The sequence below is a fragment of the Mus musculus genome, chromosome 7, assembly GCF_000001635.26.
Source record: "Mus musculus strain C57BL/6J chromosome 7, GRCm38.p6 C57BL/6J".
NCBI lineage: Eukaryota > Metazoa > Chordata > Mammalia > Rodentia > Muridae > Mus > Mus musculus.
The window spans coordinates 78,549,745-78,575,543 of NC_000073.6; the positions used below are offsets into that span (position 1 = coordinate 78,549,745).

At 46.8% G+C, this 25,799-nt stretch overlaps 1 protein-coding gene and 1 long non-coding RNA gene across 14 annotated transcripts in view; both read right to left on the reverse strand.

The window, feature by feature from the left end:
- The window catches only part of Ntrk3 (neurotrophic tyrosine kinase, receptor, type 3), a 401,049-nt gene that overhangs the window by 369,759 nt on the left and 5,491 nt on the right, over positions 1–25,799 (reverse strand). The gene's annotated exons all lie outside the window — the stretch shown is intronic.
- Gm39038 lies at positions 3,108–24,577 on the reverse strand. The gene is made up of 2 exons (XR_882235.3): positions 24,487–24,577; positions 3,108–11,187 (listed from the first exon to the last, which is right to left on the reverse strand). It is a non-coding gene; the product is annotated as a predicted gene, 39038 (long non-coding RNA).

Consider the following 25,799-nt stretch of genomic DNA (forward strand, 5'->3'; position numbering starts at 1 on the left):
GGGAGCTCTTCCAGCCATATCACTGAAAGGATCTGGGACATAGGGTGTGAGATTCCCCTCCATCCAAAGCATGAACATGTAACTACAAACTCATATCTTTCACACGTTCCTCCCTTCTGTAGAGATAACGGATGCCTTTTCATTCATTGAAAATCTGCTATCAGGCTAGACCCATAGCTGCACAGCTGTACAGCCTGGCCTTCCAGGAAATACCAGCTTCAGTGTGTGGCCCTCACCTCCTCTCTTCCAACTCCTTTATAATGGGTCACCTCCCTATCCAGTTGATCCCACTCCCCCCTAACTTGCCTTCTTCCCTCAATCACAGCTCTCCTATACTTTAAAAAAATGCATTTCCAAATAGGTATAGTAACGGTCACCCATGGTGCTGGCACCTGGGGAGCCAAAGCAGGAACGCTGGAAGATGGAGACCTAGTTGGGCTACAGATCAAGCTCTTGTCTCAACAACCAACCAAAGACAAACAAGCAGACCACACTATTTCCTGTCACTAACCTTCCTGTGTGGAACCCCAGAAGCTTAACATATGATTTTGTTTGAGAACAGGGCCTTTGAGGTAGTCATTAACTAAAATAAGGTAAACCCTTACTCTGTATGACTGATCTTCTTATAAGGAGAGAAAATGTCCCTCCCCCATAAAGAGAGAGAAGAGGAAGCCATCACCAGTTGTCTCGAAGGAAAAGAACATTGCAAGTACCTTGAGCTTGGACCTCCATCCTTCAGGACCATAAGAAGTAAACTTCCACTGTCTATATTCCTGTCCCTGGCATTTTGTTACAGCAACGGTAGCTATTACACTTGGTAACCCAGAGGTCACTCTCACCATGTCACCACACTTTTTCTCCCCCACCTTCTAGTCGACAGACATCCCTCAAAGGTCCCACTTATCTAATCCTATAAACTATGACCCCTGGTGGCAGCACCAGGGGTCCCCCGTGCCATCTTGTTCTTGACTGACCCTGTCCTCACTCCTGCTTCCAAAAAGAGATGGAAAAACTCCTCCTCTAGTTTCTAATCCTCATCCCTCCACAAAGAGATGATTCTAGATCTCCCACCGAATCTCCACATCCCCTCATGTCTGCTACACTCCTCAGTACCATCCCTAACCCAAATTAGTTCTGTCCACACCTGCACTCAAAGTCCTCCAGGGACTTGGTCAATCACCTTCCTTCTCCCTTTCTTTTGACTGGTTGTCATTTGTCATAGGCTTCCTAATACACATGGGCAAAAACAGACTGCCAAGGAAACACCTTAAAAGATACCCAGAACTCCTCACCTCCTCCCTGTGTTATAGCTATCTGTGGGAGCCATCATGGTCCTCAAGACGACTTCCCCAAAATCATGGAAAGGAACACCCACCACATACCAGCCAACCAGCCCCCCATCCCCTCATGGCAGCACCCACACAAACCCCTCCTACCCACACAACTTGCCTCCTCCTGCCTCACTACTGACATTAAAAGCCATGCAGCCATCCACTCTGCCTCTCAGGAACCGAGAAGTAAGCAATTGTGGACCACAAGATTCATGTGGCTGTACGGGATGCTGTTGGGTCACTTCCAGGATCTTACCTTCCACATGGACTCACCTCTTACCTCTTCCTCTCATTGCCTACATGTTACCAGGACATATTAGCTGCAGCCACTTTGCAGTGGTGGGAGAAAAGCCAAGAGAATCATTGACAGTGCTCATGACATGGTTGAGCTGCTGAACCAACATCACCCAAACCTGCATCTTCCAATTTTCATCACACACAAACAAATAAATAAATAAATAAATAAATAAATAAATAAATAAATATAAAATATAAATTAAAAAACCTAAGCCCTTGCACATCTCAGCCATTCATGTCAGTTTTCAGTTACTTGTATCCAAATACAAGTCTGTCTGTCCATACGCTGTCACATGCAACTCTAACTTCAGCCTGCTACTTCTCACATGAGAAACTGACATTCAATGAGATTATAGCCTTATCCAACATCCCAGAGGCTATCAATGGAGAAAACCCATGGTTTGAATACACACACACACACACACACACACACACACACACACACACACACATTCCAGAATCTGCCCGATCTTAACCTGGTCTCCTCTTTTTTCCCCCTAGATTATGTTCTGATGTTATTGAGTGATTGGTGAACAGGAAGCCACCCACTTTATTGTAATGTTTTCTATGTGACTTTGTAGCAATGCTGCAAAGGGCTATATCCTTCTGTAGTGAGATGCCCTGGGTACCCTCCAGCCAAAAATGCCCTGGTCAATAGCTAACATTCACTGTAACTAGAGCTGTCAAAGGGAACCCCAGAGGGGTCAGCCAGTGGCTAGTCAGGGTCAGACCTGCAAATAACAGACAATACCCTGGGGGCACTGGCAGCCTGGGTTCCTGTCCTAGCTGGTCTCTACACACCTGCCTACAGCACTTTTCACTGCCCTCCTCTCCCCCCCCCCCAACCCCCGCCATCTGTGTGAAATAAAGCAATCAATGGTACAAATATTTTATCTAGTTCACCACATGGTTATTCTATCCGAGGTGAATAAATCAATGTAACCTAGGAAGCATGGAGCAGAATTTCTCATTGAACTGGCATCGGGAACATTTGTTCCAGCTTAGAAAATCTAACCACATTATAATGCAGCTGGGGTCCAGAATTGGGTGGTCCAGGTGTTGAAGAGGACAGCAAGAACATGGGCTGACAGTGAGAAGTGTGCAGGTGACATCGTGGATTCTGGATACAGACTGCCTGACTTCTCTTCCTTTTATTGATGTTGCTGTGTGGCTTCGTGTATTCAAGTCTACAAAATGGGGATAGTCGTAGATACCGAATTCAGTTGTAATGTCATTAAATTCACAAAGCCACTGAACGGAAAATGCACAATGTAGTGCTTGGCACATAGCACCCAGTGTAAAGTGATGCTGTTGTTAGTATTGTCACTTCTACTATCTCGGTCATTATCATCACCACCATCCTCCTCCTTCTACTCCTCCTCCTCCTCCTTCTCATCTTCTTCCTCTTCCTCCTCCTCCTTCTCTTCTTCCTCTTCCTCCTCCTCCTCATCCTCCTTCTCTTCCTCTTCTTCCTCTTCCTCATCATCTCACTGCAAGTACTTCTACACCAAGGAGGATTCCTACAGATGATACTATACTGATACTATATTTTCCAGAATAATTCAAAGTCTATAGATGGAACACTAATCCTTCCAAAGTATCTCACCTCTCCAATGTATGTGTCATTTTGGGTTCAGAGAACATGACCATGGAAGACTGACTAATATGGATATAACCCTGTTTAACTCACTAATAGGCAGCCAGATCTTGTCTTCTTTGTACAATGGACCAATCAAGTTTTGCCAGCCTTCCTCACGAAGTAGCAAACAGCTACATGTTGAAAACCATGTGAGTATAGGTAAGTAACTATCCTTTTCATTTTCCTGGTCACTGTTAATAACTATGTGACACCTAGTCTCCTTCGCTAAGGTCTATTTTCATTATTTTTGATTATACATATGTGTGTATGTCTGTGTATGGGGATGTACACATTAGTGCAGGTGCTTTCAAAGCCTGTATGGAGGTGGGGTATCAGACCCCTGGAGCTGGAGCTATGGATGGTTGTGAATCCCCAAATGAGTCACTCCGTCTTCTCTTCACTCCACACCAACACCTTGTTTGGATCTTCATATTATTTCACAATGTAACTATACTGAGATAAGCCTTCGAGAGGCAGAAGAGTGGAAAGGGAAGGCACACCAAAGCAGAAGCCACTTACAAATACACAGGTGAAATGTGCTTGTAGCTTGATGCAGCTCCCACAAGAGAAGCCATGGACAGCCATGGAGAAGGCTGCCAGTGGACACAGCAGAAGGAGCTCCGGAAGGAGAACAAGTCTTTAGCCTCTTCTCAAACAAGCTGTTCCGGCTGATTTCCCATGGTGACCCACTTCACTAAGAAAGCCTCCAATCAGAAACAATTACTCAAGCCACACCTAGCCTTCTTCTCAATCCTCTCCCGCAAACACCATCAACTCAATATGTCCCAAACAGAAGGCACAGGGCCTCGGCCTGCTGGCTCTTCTTTTCCATCATGGACTACAGATCGCACTAACCCTGCTATCTCCTGCCCTCAACGCACAATCAGCATTTTTCAGTTGGTTGGTTGATTGAGGTTTTTGTTGTTGTTGTTGTTTTGGGTTTTTTTTTCATTCATTGGTGTTTGGCTGGCTGGTTGGTTGGTTGGTTTGTTGGTTAAGGGTTTTTTTGTTGTTATTGTTTTGTTGTTTGGTTGATTGGTTGGTTTGGTTTGAGTGGTTGTTGTTGTTGTTGTTGTTGTTGTTGTTGTTGTTGTTGTTGTTTTAACTCTCTTTACTTGACCACCACCACATCACATTGGGGTTTGCAATGGCCTCCTAGTTTCTTCCACTTGTATCCACACCTCCTCTTCTTCAGTCCGTGTTGTACTGTAGGCTATCCTTAGAATGCAAACTAAAACTACTGCTTGGATGCATGGAAACACATACACAAAGTCGCCATGCAATAGTCTTGTCTGGTCGACATACCGAGTGTATGCAAATTCAATTCTGTTCACCCAGGAAGACAGAGAACGAACCAGTAGCTGCTTTAACTGCTACCACATCCAGTTTGTTCACTGTGGTGTAACTGTGCCTCAGCTCACCTCAGCTGCTGTGTGTCTCTCAGAGTGGGCATATCTCACTGTGTTCAACCAGGAATTAAAGTCTCTTCAAAGGCCACCTTTTGCCTTGTGCACTAATTCTAGAATCAACTTTACTAAGAAAAGTAATGGAAATCTATTGAAGAGAGAGAGAGAGTTGCTAAACATATGAATAATTTATTTTCCTATTTTCATCACTGTTTTTTTTCATTCACAAACATAAGAGAAAAAAACCAAAAAACAAACAAACAAATAAACAAAAAACACTGCCTGAACTTTAAGATTTATCTGCCAACCCTTGAGTGACTCCTATCATTAAGCCAACAAAGTACAGAGGCTAGTGATGTTCTTGGTCATCCCCAAGTGAGTCTCAGGGCTTGTTGTCAGCTCTCTTAGTTTCTCAAAATTCCCTACTCTTGCGTAAATAGGGACCTTGCACTTCTTCCATCCCACCCATCATTTCTGTGCACCTTCAACCTAAAGCAGCCTTCCTTCACCTCCCTCCCTACCCAGATCCTACCTATGCACCAAATTACACATTGTCTCTTTCCTCAGTTTCCCAAGCTGTCACCTAATCCCCACGTTGTACTGCTCTGGGGCAATCTCTTTGCTGGTGCTGTTGTCTCATCAGCCTGGACCTAACTCACCTGACTGTATCCTCAGCAGAATGCGTTTTACCCCACAGATGCACAAAAAGGGAAGAAGTCAAGTGTGGTGAACTGGATTGAGCTGGATTGACCAATCTTGAGGTAATGTAGTTTGACTTGACCTTCATTCAATAATTATATCTCTTGAAGGAAAGTTCTGGAGAATTTAGCAAACCATCCAGTACTCAGGCTTTTAGTCTATTGTGATTTTGTTTGGGTTTTGCTGGTTGGTTGGTTGGTTGGTTGGTTGGTTGGCTGGCTGGTTGACTGACCAGCCATTTTCTCACTGGTAAGTTGGACAGCTGTCCTTAAGTCATTTCATTTGAAAGGAACTAACTGCTCTGAAGGCTGACTTCTGAGAAGTCTATTTTCTGTAAACACCATTGGCAGATGCTATGACCTAGAGCTATGATAAGAGCTAAGGAATGTCCCATAAAATGGAACAGAAGACACTCAACTCCGTGCCCTGCAGAGCCACTTCAGAGCAATCCATGGCAAACCCTGCCCTTGGAGAGCCAGGGAAAGTTAAGGTCATTAACGCTCATGTCCACACCCATATCATCGGGACAGAGGGTGCCCAGTTGCCTGGACCCCTTGCTCTCCCCCAGCCCACAATCAAAGTTTGACTAAAGCTCAGTCTTTGCTTTATAAATCTCTGCCTCTTAATGATGGCTTCAAGGCTGAGGGGAGAAAGGACCATTAAACTCACTGAATAAGTTAATGGGGCAGAGAGAATCTATTTCGGAGCCACCCCAGGCTATTTTCCTCTGGAGCTAAAGCCTGAATAAGCAAAAAGAAAAAATTAAAACCATAGAGCACATTGCCAATAAATAACCCCGGGTGTAATCTCTCAGCAGCTAGGACTTCATTTGTGGTGATGTTATAATGCAGATCCTCCATCTCCGAGTTCTACCTGCAGATCTGGCTGGGGAACCTTCCCTCCCTGTGTCTGCAACATAGTGATGCAATGCCAATTATTCTCCAGCTGCTGTCCAGCCAGCCACTGTCCAGTCTGCAGGCTCTTGAGGAATCATGGAGAGACACTGCTGTCATAAAATCAGCACAGAGAGACTCAAGTTGGTATCTCACCAGATTATCTCAAGACCCTCCAGTCCTCCTGCAACCAAGAATGCTCAGCTGTCTCCAGCCATCTCATTTTGCACCTTGGATGTACTCTCCAGACCTCAAATCTCACTCTCTCTGTGGGAAAACTCTGCTAATTAAGGTCGATGTCCACCATGACTGGATTGCCTCTGGGCTTGGCGCAATATGGCACACTCCATTAACAGAGCTTCCCCTTCTCTGACCTTGTCTGGGAAATTCTAAGTCACACACACACACACACACACACACACACACACACACTTCTACCTGAGGAATATCACATAGACTCAGTTAGATTACAGGATCCATTTTCTTTCTCCTGATAAGAACATCTTCAACCATTCCTGAAATGTTTCCCCATGCTAGTTGGGCATTTTGGGTACCCTAAACCCTCAACCAATGATGACCTTTATCCACCCTGGATGTTCCCACCCTCAGTCCCCCAAAACTTTATAAGACTTGAGTCACCCTAAGTAAAGTTGATCTGCCTCCTGATAGCTGGTTCTGCTGTGGTTATTCACTCTACACACTCCCAGGGTTTCCGAACATACTGGCCCCTGCTCTTTGTCTCTGCTCCCACTGCCCTGGTGGACTTTATCAGCAAACAATCCATGAAAGCATAGAGACCCACACTCTCTTCTTTGTACCAAATAAATACCAGCTATTGGCTTCCTTGGCTGGGAGATCTCCACTTCTTGAGAAAACCTCTTGCTTTCCTTCCGCCCCCTCCTCCTCCCTGCTTCCTTCCTTCCCAATCCTCCGCTCCTCCCTACTTTCCTACTTCCTAGGCTCACTTCTCTGTCCTGTCCTAGGAGGAGCCTACACTCCCCACTGTCTGCCTAGAACGAAGCCAGAAACCTGAGTCTTAGGGCAGGGAAAACACAAATAATTAAATAAGCCAGAGCTCCTGTTGGTAAATGTTGAGTCCCACTAGACACATTTTGTTTACTCTTTAATATTTAAACATGTTAATTAAATCTCTGAATAAACAAATATATTTTAGCAAGTAGTGTTCCTGAGCTGGAATTCTGTCACCATGCCCCTAGGTGCCTTTCAGATGGAGCTAAGTCTTCTAAAGTACTGCCAGGTGTTGGAAAACCTGGTAGAGATCACTGCACTATCCCAAGAAGCCTGTTCTTCCAACCAAGAGAAAATAGACATCCCTTAGCACATCCCCCCTAGACATTCCAGCATGCCTCTCAACCTCCCTGACCCTGCAAACATCCCCAGGCCTCCTGCTCCCAGCAGGTGCTCTGTTCATTCATGGTTTATCCTAGCTCTTACTTAGTCAAACATGTCCTAACCACTAGAGGGATAGAGATATACAAACAAGACCCTACCCCATTCTTCAACTGTCTCACAATCATTTGTTCTGTTTTTTGTTTAGGGATTTCATCTAGCTCAGGCTGATACCAAACCCTTTATGTAGCCAAGGCTAGCCTTAAACTCTTGACCCTTCTTTCTCCACTTTCCAACTGTTTGGATTATAGCATGTCCCACCAAACCTGGCACTCACACTTCTCTATGAGAGGGCCATAGTCACCAGGCTGAACGTGATGTCTGCTCCCTTCTTCTCCAGCCTGGATGAGCTACCTTCAGCTCCCCACAATTCTCTTTATTCCAGTTTTCTTTCTACCTAAAATAGCATCCATCGCATCTGACCTCTCTGAGTGGCTAATGTCTGCTCATTCTCTAGGTTACAGTTTAGCTCTCTCATCGCCTAGAAATGTTTTCCATGTACCTTCCCCCTGGATGAAGGACCTTCCTAAGGAATCCCTGAATGCTTACCCTCCTCTGCCCAGCCTATACTCATCTCTTAGGTTAAAGCAAAATCACCTCCTTTAACAGAGAAAACCCTCTGAGACTTCCTGTTTCCCTAGGATTAACAACGGGCCCTTTCCCATAGGACTCCCAACTAAATCACTGGAAGAAGACTCTAGCCCAGGGGACTTGTACAGCTTCCTTCTGGGATACATATGGATCCAGCTTTGGCCTCTAGATAGGGGTGTACAGTTCCAGGCTGGAATGCACCTCCCCTGAGGGGGAATAGCCTCAAGAAGCACCTACTGCCAGTCTGGCCCTGGTTTCCCAGTGTCAAGAGTGTCCAAATGGGCTTCAAGAACACCAGTGTATCTATCCTTGGGCTAAGAATGCTGACAGGTATTCCCAGCAACTCTCAGAATTTTATCAGAATGAATCCCAGCTCTGTCATTTTGCTAATGGGTGGCCTTGAGCAGAGCTGTCTTTGTCTACTTATCTGCAAGTCAGAGACTCGGTGGGCCCAAAGACTCAGCAGAAGTTACGGGAACAAGCCTCTCCTAACCCAAGTCAACCACTTGTCACAACCATGTCACCTGGTACGACTCCTAAGGAAAGAGGCCAGGATGGATAGGAAGTTAAACATACTCAACGTACATCCCAGGACCTGGGAGAAACAAAAACATATGTCTTCCAAAAGGCTCACACAAGAATATTCATAGTGGATTTAGCCACAAGTCCAAAACTAGAAGCAGCCCACGGGTTCCAAAAACAGAACAGATAAATCCAGGTTGGCCACACAGTATAATACTATGTAGCCATAAAAAGGAATCAGATACTGTTATCTACAGTACGTGGCTGAATCTCAGCAGCGCATCATTCTTGGTCAGTGGGAATTACATGATTCCACTTGTATGAAGCTGTAGGTCAGACAGAAGTAATCTATTGTTAGCAAGCTCAAAACAGTGGTCAACTCTCGAAGAGGTGGTGGCAGAAACAAACTAGGAAGGGGCATGAGGGAACTTTCTGGAGGTTGTTAGTGTCCTGTATCTTGGTGGATGTGAGAACCACAGTGCACATGCATTGGGGAAGACTCAGAGAATAGACACTGAAGATGTAAGAATTTCACCGGATATTAACAGTGCCTGAAGTTAAAACACTACCACACTTTAGCTAGATGTTATACATGTTCAAGTATGTAAGCAGCATTTACTAACATTTCACCATTTCTCTGAAATACATCAGGGAAGTACCATGAAGCCAGATAGGGGAGCCTGAGGTAAGATGATTACTGGGCTACACAGCAAGACTGTAGCTTAGGCTAGCCCTAAACCTTTTATGTAGCCAAAGCTAGCCTTAAACATCTGATCATCCTGCTTCCACCTCCCGATCACTGGTCTATAGGTGTGTCCCAAGGGAGCTTGTAGGTTCTCCATCAACTCTATGAAAATCCCCATTCACTAGGCTTTTTACATGACATGCCTGCCCCCTCCTTCTCAGCCACAGATGTTTATCAAGAGAAGACCATGTAAAGATGCAGCAGGAAGGTGGCTGTCTGCAAACCAAGGACAGAAACCTGGGAAGGAAATGGTCCTTCTGACACCTTGACCTTGGATATCCAGCCTCCAGTACCATGGGGAAACACATTTCTGTCACTTAGGCTATGGGATATCAGCTTTAGTGGATTCACTGTTACTTTTGTTTGAAATTTCAGACATAGCGGGTGTAATGTTTTTGTTGTTTCGGGGTTCTAGGGTTCTATTTTAACAGATGTGAAAAGTGAAGGATTATAGGTTGAAAGCATTACCTACCTATCACCTTGAGCATTGTCATTTTCTGGGTGCTAAGATAAAATAAGATAAACAATGAGAAGCCAGGCTGTTCAGAGTGAAAGCATTCGCCATTTCTCGGGAGGGTAAGCAAGAAGATCTCAAGTTCAAAGCCGGCCTGGAATACAGACCAGTCTAGACAACCTAATGAGACATGATTTCAAGTTGAGAAGTGAAAAGCAGGTTTCAAGATGCAGCTACAGTGACAGTGTGCTTACCTAGCATGCTCAAAACACTAGATTTTGTTTCCAGCACTACAAAATTAAAAGAGAACAAGCTAAATAACCTTAAGACCCTATACATACCCTGCTTTCCTCTCCGTCCCTGAAACCAAGTTGTGAAACTGGCTTATGCCAAATTTACCACTTGCCTTGTTTTGCCACATAACTGTGATCATAAACAGTACATTGACGCTCTTAGTCACGGTGATCTTTTACATATCGTCTTGGTTAGGGTTGCTCTTGCTATGATGAAACACCATGACCAAAAGCAAGTTGAGGAGGAAAGCGTTTGTTTGGCTTGCACGTCCACATCACTACTCATCATTGGAGGAAGTCAGGACAGGAACTCAACTAGGGCAAGAACCTGGAGGCAGGAGCTGATGTAGAGGCCATAGAGGAGTGCTGCTCACTGGCTTCTTCCCATGGCTTGCTTGGCCTGCTTCCTTGTAGAAACCAGGACAACTTTCCCAGGTGTGTATCCACCCACAATGGGCTGGACCGTCCCACATCAATCACTAATGAAGATGATACCCTCTAGGCTTTCCTATAGCCCCATCTTACTGAGGCATTTTCTCAAGGGAGCCTCCCTCCTCTCCAGTGACTCTAACTTGGGTCAAGTCACATGAAAGTAGCCAGCACACATATATAGCATGTAGTGGTTTTTAATTGGCATGCTTTGTGAAAGATTGCCGTTACTCTATGGATGACCAAGTTTATTCTTTCCTACAGGAGTCCATTACTTCACGATGACACGACTCCCTTCTGGATTCAAATGTCTCCTGGTGATGTCTCAGCTTATTTCCCGCCACTTTGCCTTTGAATGTGCTGCTATGACAAATGTGGGAGCCCAGCTTCTGCGGTGAGCCTGGGTCTGAATTTTCTCAGCCATCTATACCGATAGCCTCACAACAGTGTGTATCTCTCTTGTCTCCTACTTCTTCATCTGCAAAATGAGAACAATCCACCCATATGTGGTTATGGTGTTGATTAAGTGAGCTACTACTAGATCAACTGTGGCAGGGGCACAGAAAGCAGTCAACAGATAGCAACTGCTTTTACTATGTGCTCCCAGGAGTGGAGAGAGGGAATAATCCAAAACCAGGGGTCTGGAGAACAAAGAGATTCTTTCTTTTTTATTAGATATTTTCTTTATATACATTTCAAATGCTATCCCGAAAGTTCCCTATACCCTCCCTCCATCCTGCTCCCCTACTCACCCACTCCCGCTTGGCCCTGATGCTCCCCTGTACTGGAGCATATAAAGTTTGCAATACCAAGGGGCATCTCTTCCCAGTGATGGCCAACTAGGCCATCTTCTGCTACATATGCAGCTAGAGATACAAGCTCTGGGGGTACTGGTTAGTTCATATTGTTGTTCCACCTATAGGGTTGCAGACCCCTTCAGCTCCTTGGTTGCTTTCTCTAGCTTCTCCATTGGGGGCCCTGTGTTCCATCTTATAGATGACTGTGAGCATCCACTTCTGTATTTGCCAGGCACTAGCATAGCCTCATACAAGACAGCTATAACAGGGTCCCTTCAGCAAAATCTTTCTGGCATTGTGCAATAGTGTCTGGGTTTGGTGGCTGATTGTAGGATGGATACCCCGGGTGGGGTAATTTCTGGATAGTCCATCCTTTTGTCTTAGCTCCAAACTTTGTCTCTGTAACGCCTTACATGGGTATTTTCTTCCCTATTCTAAGGAGGAATGATGTATCCACCAATTGGTCTTCCCTCTTCTTGATTTTCTTGTGTTTTGCACATTGTATCTTGGGTGTTCTAAGTTTCTGGGCTAATATCCACTTATCAGTGAGTGCATAGCAAGTGGCTTCTTTTGTGATTGGGTTACCTCACTAAGTACCTCCAGGTACTTCCATTTGTCCAAGAATTTCATAAATCCATTGTTGTTAATGAACAAAGAGATTCTTGAAGGTGAGACTGGAGAGATGGGAAGTGTCCAAGTGAGCAGAAGGAAGACCAGAGATCTGCTTAGTCAGGAGAAGCTTCCAGACCCCAACAGCCTGGGTTGGACACGCTTGGGAATGGAGAGGGAATGGTCATTTGGGTTGGCCAAGGACTCCAGGATTCCTCTGAGAGAATCATGGGAGGCAAACATCACAGAGATGTGCTCTAACCTGAAAGGCTCCAAATGCAGACAGAACTCCATTCTTTATCATCATTTGGAGCCAATGAAGCCTCCCGAACTGCAGCTACACAGTGGCTTCTCCTGCTTCTCCAGTGAGGAAGGGAATTCTTTAAAATACAATTCTCTTTTATCCCTTGGCTACACACATCAGACCATCTATGTCTAGGTGGGTTCAGGTTGTGTGAATCCCTGAGAGGAAAGGTGTATGGACGTGGGCCAGGTCAAGCTGGATTCGGGTACAAGACAAAGGGAAGGAAGAAACAGAAGAAAACTGGTACCATAATAAAATCCTGTCAGAACCTGTTAGGAAGTAGGCTGGTGTTCTTTGAAGAGGACGGCATTAAGACTTCTAACAGTCTGAGAAACTATTCATAAAAGTCTTATGCAAAATGTGAAAGCACCTTTGAGCTCACTCTAGACTGTAGAACTTGAGAGGCACAGGAGTGAACAGTCACACTCCGAGTATGGCTATGTTCCTGCAGTCTGTGCTCCTCCACACTAAAAATTCTCAGGTCAGAAGCAGATGTTTGGTATCAGAAATCCTGCATATGCCTGTGCAAACACACACACACACACACACACACACACACACACACACACACACACATGTATTCACACACTCAAACATACACACACACAAGCATGTGCACCTACTCTAAAGATATGAAATATAAAATGATCCAATCATAAACTTTGGATCCCTAGCATGACACCAGCTATGAAAAATTCTGCATGAGGAAACTTTGGTTCATGAACAAAATTATTAAAAATGTAGTATATATAACCTTCAGGCTATGTGCGTTAGGCATATATGAAACATAAATGTATTTCATGTTCAGACTTGAGTCTCAGCCCCAGGATATATCATTATATATATGCAAATATTCTCATGGCTGAAAGCTGTCTGAGACTCAAAGCACTTGTGATCCCGAGCTCTGCAGAGGAGGGGTGTATGGCTAGACGAGAGTCTGTCTCAGGATCCTGGGAAAGGCTTGAACTGAAAGCACCCTTAGCCTTAGAATTGCTCCTGGAACACGGTCCCTATCACTGTGCATGAATTCAAATTTCCCTAGAAGATTTTTCCAATAAGGGGAGAGTAGAACTCAGGGTCCATGGAAGTATAGAAAGCAATGAAAGTTCTATTTTGTCATCCCAACATCCAGGGACAGGCACACATGTGCAGCATCACCAACCTGAGAAGACTTGTAGAGAAATCGGAGACATGAGGTGAGCCTGCTCTAATTTATAGGACTCTTAGGAGCTCACTACGGGGATAGAACAGAGGAGCCATGTCAACATCATCTGTCCCCTGACCCCCCTGGGTAGGTAACGATTCACAATAGAGGGTGATAGAGTGAACACTGTCCAGAAAGCCCCAGGACAGAAGAGCCCAGACTGTACAAAGAACAGGAGTTGAGCTGGTGGGCCAGCAGTCACAGCCCTGGAGTGGAGCTCGAGGACCAAGAAATAGTCATTTTCAGGAGGATGGAATCTAAGTCCACAAAACTAATCGTAGATGGAGGTCAGGAGAAGTTTGTTCCTCTGGGATCAAGGTGCAGAGGAGTTGGGGGGCTCAGATTCACTCAGGCTACAAAGTGTACCTAAATGCTGGAAAAGAACGCTGGAGTCCCATTCTTCAATAGCACGTGAGACCCATCTCTTATCCCACTCTATGCACCTCTCACCTAGGTTCACCTCCACCCACCTGGTTTTCTGACTCCACGCACCTGCTGATGGATTTTTTTTTCTTTTCAAAAATTTGCCACTGAGAGTCTAAGAGGATTGGCCTGGCCACCTCTGGTCATCTCTTATCCTTTAATGTAAATCCCAAGTGGCAGTGTCCAGGGATAAAGGCAAGGAGCCTAGAGAGTTGATGTTTAACCTTGTACATCCTAAAACAACAGAGATAATACAAACTGTCTGCATGTCCCTTGCATTGCGTCTCCATGGCTTCCACAAGAGCGACTGGCCCATCACAAGCCCTCACGATGAGTAAATATCCAGATAAGAGAATTAATAAGCACAAGGAACATCTGCCTACCCGAGAGCACACAGGTCTTCGGTGTCCTCGTGTCCCCTCTCTCCTCTAGATTCCTGGGATTGCCTTCTAAGCAAACTACTTGTCTCCTAATCTTTGCTTCACATAGACAGAGTGTGACCCAGAAGAACTGGAACTCACCTTCCTTGTCTGCCTAAAATGCCACAAGGCTTCTGTGGGTAACAGCAGGACCAATGGATCAACGTTATAGCCAAGAAGTAATAATAACCTGATATCTCACAACACTGATAACCAACATTCAAGGGACCTGGGGCAGGCAAGTGGAGAATGTCTAAACCTCAGTTTAGGAACATCATTCCCTGTCTACCTCAGGGAATCCATAGTTTTACACACACACACACACACACACACACACACTTTCCTTTGAACTTTTTTCATTAGCTGAAATCTCCTTTCTGAAGAGCCACAGATCATCTGTCTAATTTTAAGATTCAATGGGGAAAAATAAATAATGATTATTTTCATGAAGTTGGACCCCAGGGCTTAGCAGTGTGTCAGGTCTGTGACTGGTGCCACAGGCTGGCATGACAAAAACTGGACTCCTTCTTTTCTGTTTCCTACACCTGGCAGAGCAGAGCTGGCCCTGTTGGAACATCTGTCTACTCTTCCTCCAGAGTACAGTTGCTAGAAGGGTCTGGACAACAAGGCCAGTGCCGGATACCTGGGTACCACACTGTCTATGCCCAAGGACAGCCTAGTATTCACAGTGGGCTAAAGTGTCAACATCAGGCCCCTTGAGCTCTTTGTCTGCTGTGTACTTTGAAAACTGTCCCTGGAAAGATGATCGCTATCAGTCACAACATCTATCCCAAAGACAGAGCCAGACACTCCAATAGAACACAAGAACCTTCTGTGAATGAGGGAGAGGTATACCAGGAGACCCCCCCAACCCTAAGACCCAGACACTTCCTGGGAGTTCTCTTCCCACTCAGAACTGAGAGGCCCTTGCTCCCCTTCCATGCTACTTCTTCCTGGGTGCATTCAAATCAAAGTGTCTGCCCAGGAAATATAACTCCTCCCCACTCCACCCCCTCATAGCCTTGCTCCTCACCCCATAGCTTTGCCCCTCACCCAAATAGCCTTGCCCCTCCCACCATACCTTTGCCCCTCCCACCATAGCCTTGCCCCTCCCACCATAGCCTTGCCCCTCCCACCATAGCCTTGCTCCTCACCCCATAGCTTTGCCCCTCACCCCCATAGCCTTGCCCCTCCCACCATAGCCTTGCCCCTCCCACCATAGCCTTGCTCCTCCCCCACCATAGCTTTGTCCCTCTTCCCTTCCTTCATGTTATTTCCCACTCAGTGTCTTCTCACCACATTTGTTAAAATGACTGCCACTTAAGAGGTGGCAGGGAGTCAGAAACACAATCTGGAGCAAAGCTGATATTAAATAACTTCCTGAGCCTGCATGCCTGCCAATGTTCCCTCCTGAGTCTCAGGTACATCCATAAAGAGGCTAAGAGGGGTATGAATCCAGAGATACCTCTGTTCCAGCCTCAGCTTTGCTGAGAGAAGACCCCGACCTCCTCCAAGCTGTGTGCATCAACAGCAAAACTGGAAGTTTAGCCGTCATTAATACACGGTTGTTACCTGACCCCACCTCACACCGTACACACACCAAGCAAAGAATATACAATCACCCTGGAAGTACCGTCTAACCAACCGTGCCAGCTCCCATTTTTCAGATAGATGCACTGACCACAGACCCTCCAGTCTCTTAACCAAGGCAAAGCCAATGTACTAACATGCCCCCAAGATAGGAACATCCACCACAGACAGGTAGTGAAGAGGGAGGAAGGGAGAGAGAGGGAGAGAAACCCGAGGAAACACCAAGAAAGGCCTGAAATTAGATGCCAAGATGCCAAGATTGATTGGTGACAATAAAGTTAGTCCACTTGTGACTTCCTCCTACAGGTCCAGACAACACCACTAACAGCTATCATTGTGCTAACATCCTCAGCAAATAATCCGCAGCAGTCAGAAACTTAAGCAGTGCAAAGCCCATTAATGGATCCTCTAAATCTGGTATCCCCTGGCCGAGAGCCTGTCCCAATCTGACTCTAACCACGTCCAACACCTGCCCAATACTTGCTGCTCTCCATTCTAGCCACTGCATAGCGCTGCTCCCCCAGTGAATTGGAACCACAGAATATTTGTCAAAGAAGCAGATAAAAGGACCCCATCAAGCCCACAGGATTCCTGGGTTGTGACCTAACTTTATCCTTCTTCCTAAAAAAAGTCAGGCTAGTCACCGGGAATCCACTGTGTTCAAGACTTTCCACACATCATGCAATTTAATCCCTGTGGCAGCTTCTCTCACAACCACACCTCCTGGTAACATCTCACCTTTCAGGTTGGGGGGAGAAAAACATACAAAGAAAAACAAAGTAACTTCATTCATCATTTAAGCTTGCAAGAAGGGCACAAACTGGAACCCTTGGTTTGACACCAAATGCAATGACCTTTTTGCACTGCACAAATAGACCTCCCTCGAAACCTCAGTCAGTGTGGTGAGCTGCAGTTAAATCAAGCCGGTTGGCCATGACTTCAAAGTTGCTGGCTTCTGGGAAGAGACCAGGTGCAGTGGACAGTTCTCAAAGGAGCAATCACAATAGGCTACATAGCACCTACACAGCAGAAATCGTGGTCTAGTGCCCTCTTGTGGCTTAATATGGAACTGAAGCTAATATACTTGATTGGTATGTTTGGGCTGGAGGGATTTAGTGTTGCTCCCTACCATAATTAATATCTAAACTCTTCCTACCAGGGCAAGTCCTGGAGTCACCTCTGTGGCTGGCAAGCTGATTTGATTACAGTAACCAACAGGAAACCTACTGGTGAATCCCAAATGATATGGGAAAGGACAGCAATGAAGCCGTGTGGGACAATATTGTCCAGAGGCTAGGTACTCCTAACTTAACCTGGTCAAAGGTTTCTGTCATCCAAACTCCTGGTGCTGGAGATGGGGAAGGTAGTCAGGGCGAAGGCTTTGCCTGGAACATGCTGGCACTTGGTAGGTCAGGCAGGTGTCATATCAGTAGGAACCATACTCTCCCTGTCCTGGTGACAGACACATGCTTCAGCTACTTAGTCCCCTTCCTAAAATGTACACCATGGTGACTCTCCTACTGCCTCCTGCATCTAGTTCTAGGTGCTGGCTACTCTCACAACATTCTTTAATCCATATCTCTAAAATGTTACTGCTCCCCACCTCCTACAAGGTCCACACACCAGCCAGACTCTGGGTACCCATTCCAGGAAAGGCACCTCACAACCCAACTGATCCAGTTTCCATCTCAGAGCTATTGAGGGGTTTACCTGTGTCCAAAGACAACAGAGGCAGGAAAGTCCACTGAGCAAAACCCCACATCTCTTGGAGCCACTGAGCTGCCTCTCAGGGGGAAAAGAACAACAGAAATGCTGGGAGCATGGGAATTCTTGTAACCCCCTAAGAGGAGATGAATCTGTTGGGATGTGTAAAACGAGCAGGATGTGGGAAATACCAGAAGTGGGAAGAACAGATGAAGGGCTTGAAAATACCATTGCTTGTGATGACACCAGCCTGGGATGCTCTGATGGGAAGAGGGAGGAAAACGGCTTTCAGAGCCTTTCCCATCCCACAGACATCCTCACTGCAATCTTACGAGCAACCCTGGGCTCTTCTTTATCATCACCATTTTCAGATGAGGAAAAGACCAAAAAAAGAAACAAACAGAGAGAGAGAGAGAGAGAGGGAAGGAGGGAGGGAGGGAGGGAGGAAGGAAGGAAGGAAGGAAGGAAGGAAGGAAGAAAGAAAGAAAGAAAGAAAGAAAGAAAGAAAGAAAGAAAGAAAGAAAGAAAGAAAGGAAGAAAGAAAGAAAGAAAGAAAGAAATTAAATAGCCAGTCCAGGTTCCCACAGAGAAGTGGCAAGGTCACAATCAGAAACGTCATGTTGTCATTGCTGTCAATACAAGGTCCTTCATGGGAAGGACTCAGATCGCTGAGAGTACTGTAAATGTCAAACCCACTCCTACATTTCTCAGTGACATGGCCTTGAAAAATTGCTCAAAAAGAAGTTGGTGGGCAAAGATGGGTCACAAGAAAGAGGGCCTCATCTATATCCCTGGGCCAGGCAGCTGTGAGCTGTCCCAGGCCCACCAGTTCAGCACAGAGCAGATGATCTAGCTTCCAGCACTGGTAACAAGTCACAGATGGACTCAAGAGCACATGATATCCAACGTCCTGCTCAAATACAGGACCTGCCTGGAATGATGAAGGGCCAATGCATCTCACTCCCAGCAGGCACCACTAACAAAATGACCCATTAGTAAGACATTCTCATACCCACTGATGCACATTCACCCAGGGTCTGGAGGAGTTAACACAAGCCACCAAGATCCCACCTCTAGAAAGAGCCAGAGTGCCATGTTAACTGAGCACCTACTTGGCTCTGACCAGCAGATCCAACAGCCTGAGCAGTCGGAAAGTAAAAGCTCACTTCTTCCAAGACCCTGATTCCAGTGTCACTACCAACTCTCTGTGTCCCACCAAGCCTGGGATTTTCCTGGCCAGGAACATATGTCCCTTTAGTTCATTTCCACTGTCTAAGCCAAAAGCTATGCGCCCTCTGAGACTGAGCTGAGGGGGGAGAGGATGTTCCCTCTATCAGAGGCTCCCTACAGCTTTCTCCCAGGGAGCTAGCGGCTCCTAAGCCAAAATACACAGGTTGGGAGCCTCGCATCCCCAGACCACACAGATAGAACCAGAGTAGGGCCGGCTCTATAGAGACGCCCTCCCTGCCAGAAGCTTAGCCCTGACTCCTGGCAGGATCCAAAAGCCCAGGCTGGCAATCGACTTGCCACTATCCCGGCTCCAGCTCTCCCTGGGTCAAACCACCAAGAATCGACTCGTGCATCATGCTGCCCTCTTGTGGCCACCAGGAGTCTACACACAGACAATCTCGGCAAGCAATAAGCCAGCGGCTTTAAGGTTTGTTTACAGCAACCTCAGACGTGATGTGCAGGGAACGCTGAGGAGAGGCACTTGTGCGTGTACAAAGACGCCCCCAGATACACACACACAGCACCAAGTACTGCTTCAGGAAGCCTGTACTAGGACTTCGCGAGTCTAACACCGCTCCCTTCGTTTCCCTCTCCAGGGAAACTCACCAATCTTTCCTGCCCCCTGCAATCCCTGAGCCTCTGGTACAGACACCAAAGGGCAGTGGGAGGAGACCTAGGGCAGCAAGGCCCAGCATCCGTGTCTGCTTTGTGCTCCTAGCTCACTGGGCTGGGACATATCAATTCATCTGTCTGCCAAGTTCTTCCTCTTGGGGAAAAAAAAATTGGATCTAGCCCAAATTATTCTCCACCTCCTTTTCCTGATTTATGGCTCAAAGTCTTGATCTTCTTCCTAATTCAAGTCCTCCCAGTCATCCAGAAATGGAAACAACCAACACAGCGTTAGACTCTTCACAGAACCTGTGAAGGAGGTCTGTCATACCACTTAATAATGTGACCCTGCGAGAAAAGACGAGTTAGCTAACCCCACTGCAAGAGTAGAAACAAGCCAGAGAGGTTCTATGGTGTAGCAAGTTCATACAGTCATGGAGCAGCAGCAATAGGGTTTGCCCAGCAATGTTTTTGCAGGACTCTCCAGTTGTCTCCATGGGGGAACAATGGTTGTCATCTCTAAAGGTCCTGGCTTATCCCTACAGGAGAGAGATGACACATCTATGAGCAAGAGGCAGGGACTGGAGGTAGTGAAGGCTACTGATTTATGTAGACAGTAAAATGGAGGCCCGGGAACACCTAGACCTCCCCACTCAGGAGTGATACTCCCAACATCAGCTGCCAACTCTAGCTGACCAGCTCTTCAAATTCCCCACCACACACCTTTCTGCTTGTAGCCAAAGACAGTTCTGATACCCTAAAGCTCTAAGAGACATGACCCAGCCCTCTCTCCTCTATCCAGGTTCTCTCTGTTCGTGAACATCAGGAGCATTGGCCTTCAACCCAGAGAGGGGATGACTACTGCCCAGCAAGCAGTTCCCAGAATCCCTGCCTGACCCAGCTTGCACCTTGGGCTAATGTGGGGTCTGGAGATCTCAGAGGCCAGGACAGTGTGGGGAAGCCAAGGGTGCCTGGAAAAAGGGTGGGACACAGCCTCCTCCAGGAAGGACAGTACTTTGGGAACAGATCCAGCAGAGAAACCAAAGCCTCTTGTCTCCATTAGAGGTCTGTCTGAGGCTTTGTTGTTTCATGAACACCTTCCTCACAAGCAACCTGCCAGCCTTTCCTAAAATACCAGCCAGGGTAGTTCTCACCCAGGGAACTAGAAGGATAGGGAATAAAGCCTTGAGAACCTTCTTGTCCAGCCTCTTATTTTAGTATTAATTTATCACAATAGTAATATATTCACCTATGTGTGCCTGTTTACCTGGCCATGTAATTGCATATATTTATGTATCCACAGCATACAGAAGGGTATAGACAATCACCTTAATATTTAAAAGCCAGAATGTTTAAAATGCCAGGCTATATGAAATCAAGGTCCTTCTTTAGACTCAGTTTTCCCATCTGTAAGCAAGACTAGTGTATATTTAATTCACAAGGTTAGAGCAGCGTTCTGGGATACAGTAAGTGTTGAGTAAATGATAATTATCATTACTTATCTAGTCCTTACTATAATCAATTATCTAGTACTTAATACTGTGATCAGTTACTGAGAGAGCTCAGTAAGAGCTGGCTCGTAGTAGTAGTGATCACGTGATCACGGTTCTCTCTTTGCCAGGCTGTGACTGGACGCTGAGTTTTAACAGTGCTCTCCTATGTTAGTTCTCTTTGTCTTACAGATAAGGAATGTGAGGCCCATGGGAGCAAAGGGATTTGTCCATAGCTAGAGAGAAGCCAGGCTGGGTAGAGCAGTGGGAGATAGAAATTGCCCAGATCTCCAAGTCTAATGATGTCTGCTTGGAGTTAGAATCTTGAATCTTCAACCACTCTAAACCAGACGACCCTTTGTGGCAGTACAAGCCAGGCAGAGGCAGCAGAGACAGAAGTTGAGGCCAGGGGAAAGGACTCCCAGACCTTCTGAGTACCCCGTTCCCCAGCCATCCATGTAAATAGCTCAGCAGAGCCCTCTGAGTTTATTTCTAATTGGCGTGGGCTGCAGGCTCCAAGGAGCCCTGGGGCTGCCAGCTTTCACATAGTTGCTGCCTCTGGGGACCCTGAATTTGGAAACATTGCCCCAGAGGGAGACACAGGAATGGAGGAGACTCTGGATTTGACAAAGTTCCCTCAAACAGGAGGCAGGGTAGTGCAGGAGGCCACACCAAGTACCTGGGAGTGACAGTGGAAAAAGAAATTTCCCAATACTCTAGCTAGGTAACCCAACTGAGTCCCTTGTTCTCAAGGCCCTGAATTCTTGGGAACATGAGGAAGGCCATGCCTACAGTCTTCCAGCCCCCCAACTCTCACTCCAACTTTGGGGAGCCTTACCTTACACTCAAGAGAAGCAAAAGTTCTGGTGATCCCTCCTCCAGTGGGGGAAGATTCCAGAGAACTCTCACTAGAGGGAACCACTTGAGTGGTCACTCTTGATGATGCAGGCCATCCTAAGGAAGTCTGCGCCCATGACTGGCCACCAACAAGGACTTATGCTTTCCAAAGCAGAGGCCAGACCAGAGTCTGGCTCAGAGAGTGACAGTTGACTCTGGCTTAGCTATCACTCTGGGTCACCAGCAGATCTGGGTGACATACCCTCCATCCAAGCCAGGCTTGGACCAGATACACAACATTCAGCTACCCTTTCCAAGTCCCTAAGAACAGAGTGCTTCTGTAATGCTGCTCTTTGGTCAACAGAGCTTTCTGGCAGAAAGTCCTCCACATTTCCCTTTAGGGAAACAGGTCAATAGGGTATCCAGCTAATGAGAGGGTCAGCCCAAGAACAATGGAGCCACGGGAAGCAGACCAACAGGGGAGGTACACTGGAAAATAGCGACCAGCTCTCCCAACACCTCTCATCCTTTCTGTTGGAAACTCCATGGTAACTCAATCCCCCAAGACCACAGTTCTGCTCTTGTTTTGTTTGATGAATCTGTAAAATGGGAATAATCAGCCCTGCTTATTCGACTCAAATAGTTCTTGCAAAAAAAACAGCTGAGCAACTGCAAACTGGGACTAGTGATACAAATGCCTGGTGGACAACTCCAGGGAGATGTGTCCACTGCAGAAGGCATCATTTGAATGACGGCCTGGCTCCTGGCGGGGGTTGGGGGGAGGACTAGCATTGAAACCTATGATAGAGAAAGGAACCACTCCTGGGCCCACTCAGCCCGGTCCCATCTTATATCCCATCTACCCATGCTGGCTCACAAATGCCTTCAGCCAAGAACTGAGTAAAAGGGAGAAGAGATTCAAAAGTCACCTCTCCTGTCCCGTCCCCTCCAAATGCAATGTGCATCACTTGCAACAGGGGTACCATGTTGTTCTGCTTATGCATGATTTAGCAATAAAAACATATATCTCACAAACCCAAACACTCATATTTATTAAATTATCATATGCTGGGATATCTCTAATCCATACATTAAATATTAAATCTCTCCTGTTGTAGGCGACAGAATAATTTGCGATAGATGTTCTAATATTTTCCCATACGCAGTGGGAGCTGCCTCCCTCCAGTAAACAGATGACATCTTAGCAAGGACATCTCTTCTAGGCCTGAGCCCAGGGCTGGGAATCAGGGTCATAGAGTCAGTTGCCCAACCTCTAAGGAAAGGCTAAGGACCCTAAAAACAATCTAGAGATCCACACATTTGGTCCAGGCAGTTAATGGGAAAAAAAAATTGTATCCTGTGTCACAAATTCAGCCAAGTTCTGGTTGACCTGACATTTCTAGACATGGGGAAGGAAAGAATGACAGTGGCTCACATCCAGGGTGGACTCACCTGTGCCCTCCTCTTAGTGGTATCACAAGGCCGTTCTAATTCCACAAGAGAGACCCTTAAAAGAGGCTAACCTTCCTGGGGGATGTTTTCTGGTGCTGAGAGGGCAGACATCCATGTTGGAAGGGACACTCTGACCCATGGCCTGGATTCACAGTTAGATTTACAGGTTCGAAGTGGCTGCAGCCCTCCAGAATATCTCAAGGCAGATGGGGGAAATCCAGGTTATAACTCACTGTATCCTGTTTTCTTATTCCTAGACCCCCAAAGGCACAACAGCCCTGTAAGAGCCTCCCAATGGAGAACCTGAGATGGAGACCCCTGGTCACAGAGAAAATGTCACAACACTGGTAAGGGCCATACACAGAAAGGGCCATGGATAATCACATACCATGTACCCAAGATTCATCTGGAGTTGGGGCCAGCATCCTTTCCAGATGGGAAGGGTCAGCTGGCACGGTTAGGCAGGGCAACAATTAGGGCTTCAAGACGGGACACAGAGAGCAATTGGAACATTACAGGACCCTAAGGAATCTCCCAGACTCAGATCAACCCTCCTGGGCCCACCATACAAGAACTCTCAAAGCTATAGTCAGGGTTCTACTGGATTTGCCCAAACTATCATGTTCTCAGTTCCCAGGTAGTCTCAGAGCTAATGTCCTTGGCCCCCAAAGGGAACCTGCTGGGCATACTGAAGCTGAGGATTCTGGGTCATGGGAGATGCTGACACCCAACAACAACCTGGCCTCAGTATAAAATCCTGCCACCAAAGAAGTCCACCGCCCCAGCTTTCAGCCTGGAAATAACTCTACCCAGGGCCTATTACCTCTTGCTTTCAAGTAGAACCTCCAAGGCCTGTTTCTGCTCTGCCTACCTCTCCTAGGCTTAACCCCAATCCTGGGGCTCTTAATACTTTGCTGTGGGGCCTTTACAGCCCTGATTCATATGTTAGCTAGGACTCTAGTTCTCACTGACCTTTGCCAAGGCTGGGTCACCCACCCATTCCTTAAAACCGAAAAGCCTAGAGAGCAGAGCCCCCAGGTGACCCCTTCAGTCTGCAAAGTGTCTCCAGGGGAAGGGGAAATACAGGAAACTAAAAGCCCACCAAACACCTGGAACCCTGTGGCAATTCAGGCTGGTATACAAATGGCGGCTCGGTGCCCCAGTCCAGAGTACATGGTCTTTGCGAGCCCAGGCTAGCGACCTCAAGAACATCTGACCCAGCGATGCCACAGTCTCTACCTCCATCTTCTTTCCACCATTCAAAGGACACGCCATCCCAAGCCAACACAACCCTGTAGGCCCGGCCTAAGGAGGCAGCCTAGACAACACACCATCTTGGCCACCACCCTCCTGCCTTTGTGACGTCAGAGTCTAGTTGGGTGTGGCTGCCTATGGACCCTTCTGGAAGAGTTTATGGTGTATTAAGAGCTACAGTAGCAAAAAAAAAAGAAAAAAGAAAAAGAAAGGGCTGCCCTTTTGAACAGAAAGGGAACAAACAGAAGGCAGGAAGGACCCTTTGGCGCAGCTATGGACTCTTTGGAGTACTATGATGAGATGGAGACGAGGTCTACCCCTCTGCCCTGATGCTTGCTGCTGATTTCCTCCTTATATTAACAAGGTCTCTTCTACCCAAAGCTCTGGATGGGCACAGCCACCACTCAGAATGATACCACAAGAGTTGGGGCCACAAGGAAACAAAACCTTGTCTGTCTAAAAACTCAGCACAAAGAGTTCACTCTCGGAGGATGGATACTTGAGAAGAACCTGAGGAGACGCCGTCTCTCCATGCCTAGAATTTGTCCAGCCGCACGCCATCACCCAGAGCTCCAGGCTGACAGGCGATGCCCCCTCCTGACCCTGGATCTCTAGACACACGAGTCTGAAGGACACTTTCCCAGGCCCCCCTAGGGTTGGATCCTCTCCTGCCCTGTGCTTCTCTTTCTTTAAGCCCCACCTCTACCAGCAGGCCTTGGGTTGGGGACCTGGGATATATGTTGTATAGCCCATTATTCAGTGCTAAGATCCGATGGAAGGCGGGCTTGGGAAAGGCTACCTTTTCCCTTAATCTTCCATGTCTTAAAGAGTAAGAGAGCAACAAGGGCATGTTCTTCCCTGGATGAACATGAATCCTCTCCCTCCTCGGGACTCCTTGCCTCTGGAGTGGGAGTCTGAGCCCCTTCTTGAGTTTAGTCAATACCAGACGCAGGCATAACAGGACACTGGGGGGAAGATGGGGTGAGGGAGGGTCATCTAACCCCTGACCTCTGACCTTCCCTACCACTTTCTCTTTGATGTCAGATGGGTTTAGGAGAGAGTCCTGATGGCTGCTGAGTCCAGTTCCCACTGAGCGGCTCCCAGTCTCCCTGCTCAGATCGCCACAGGCACTCTCCTGGGATCCTCTAATGCCAGGAGAGGAGCAAGA